This window comes from Octodon degus, unplaced genomic scaffold, assembly GCF_000260255.1.
Source record: "Octodon degus isolate 3935 unplaced genomic scaffold, OctDeg1.0 scaffold00534, whole genome shotgun sequence".
NCBI lineage: Eukaryota > Metazoa > Chordata > Mammalia > Rodentia > Octodontidae > Octodon > Octodon degus.
This window is the reverse complement of record NW_004525110.1, coordinates 144,957-146,745: the sequence shown is the minus strand read 5'-3', so window position 1 is coordinate 146,745 and position 1,789 is coordinate 144,957. Positions and strand designations below refer to the sequence as shown.

Below are 1,789 nucleotides of genomic sequence, written 5' to 3'. Positions count from 1 at the left end.
TATGTTTGTAGCACAGGAAGATTGTTTTAATCTTAGTGGGGGATAAATGTATGAAATAGTTTTTTAAATATCCCTTTTCTTTCCATGTCACTCACCCATCTTTAAATCCCTTTCCCCATTTTTTTGTTTATAGTTCATCTTAACATTTCTCAAACTTATTTTCATTATTTTTTATAGAATACAAGCTAGTAAGACAAAAGCAGCACTAGAAGTGATACAAAATTTCACTACATGAAATAATAGGAATTCTACAAGTGTTGCTTGATTGCATGATGTTATCTTCAAATTAAGTGTTTCAGTTAACCAACATAAGGATGTAAAATTGTTTTTAAAAAACCAACTGAAAAGCAATAAAAATTAATAAGCATAAAGAATGAAGCATTGGCTACTCATTTCAAAATATCAGCAGAAATTGGCACTACAATTTTCCAAATTATCCAGCCTACCCGAACACACACATTCACACACACAAAAATATATATATTTCCCTTCAATTCTCGTTTTCCACAACCCATGTTTCCTTCCCATTGAATCAATTCTTTCCCTTTCAGAGTTTATATTGTACTTTTCAGAATTTGTTTATTTTTCAGCTTCTCACAGTAGTGACAAAATTGGATGGTTCAAACCTATTTTTGATGTATACTCTTGTGGGAGTTTAGAGCCGTATATTATATATTGTGAATATTTACCTCCATTTTATCTTCCTCTCAGTTTCCTGGCCTGCTTCACATTTGTGAGACATCTATGTCATTTATTTCCTTCTCTGTATTTTAATTTTTCTATTTTTTCTTAGTTTCCCTTACTCAAATGAGGGATAGCATACAGCGTTTAAGTTTGCTTTCTGATTCAATTCCACCAACACTATATTTCTCAGGTGCTTCTATTTTCTTTCATGTTTATCAGTCTTTAAAGAGAAGAAGTATCACATTCTTTACCAACACCACATTTTCCAGATACTTGGAATTGCTGATGGAAATACAGGATGATTCATGGATTTATTTATTATCAATTGTGCTGCTATAAACATTGGGATGAATTTATGGCTAAGATATTATGTAGGGGAAAAGTTTGGAAAAATACTAAGAATGGGAAAACTGCCGCATCTGGAATTTCTGTAAGTATTTTCTGAGAACTATCTACAGTGCGCTCAGGATTGGCTCTAGAAGTTTCCATTCCAGCCACAACTTAGCAGGGTGCCTTGTTCATCAGACACATTGTCAGGTGTTATTTTTCTTTAAAGAAAATCCCCCCAAAAGGGGTAGAAACAACATTACCAACAATATAGAAACTCACTGAACAAAAGAACATAAATCCAGCAATAGTTGTTATACTGCATATTGTCTTCAAGTTAGCTGTTCAGCTTCTCCGGTTGTATCTCTCTTCTTGTATGTGCCATTGTGTGAGGGCAAGAAAGCTTCATGCTATTTTCCTCTGCACTTCTCTCAAGGCCAGAGACGCTTAGAATGTTTTCATGTCGGTTGGTATTCGCAATTGTTTTTATCAATATTGTTCATCTCACTTGCTCATTTCATGCTTGGATCCTCAGAATAGTTTTCCATATAAGGAAGAGCTGGCAAGATTTTTGTTTTTCCAATTCCTTAGTTTTTCTCCTTAATGCATAACTTAATTGATTCTTATTTCTACCTTTTATATTGCTATAATTCTATGTGTCCTCTATATAGTCTAGTGCGTTATCTGAAAATTGAAATTAGAATTCATCCTTTCCTACATATACCATTTTAAATTATATCCCTTACCTGATTCCTTTAGCTGCTCTTGTGAAGACTAA

The 1,789-nt window shown here is 33.3% G+C and overlaps 1 protein-coding gene across 1 annotated transcript in view; it reads right to left on the bottom strand.

Annotated features, from left to right (window-relative positions):
* The window catches only part of LOC101567363 (zinc finger protein 883-like), a 33,437-nt gene that overhangs the window by 9,468 nt on the left and 22,180 nt on the right, over positions 1–1,789 (bottom strand). The gene's annotated exons all lie outside the window — the stretch shown is intronic.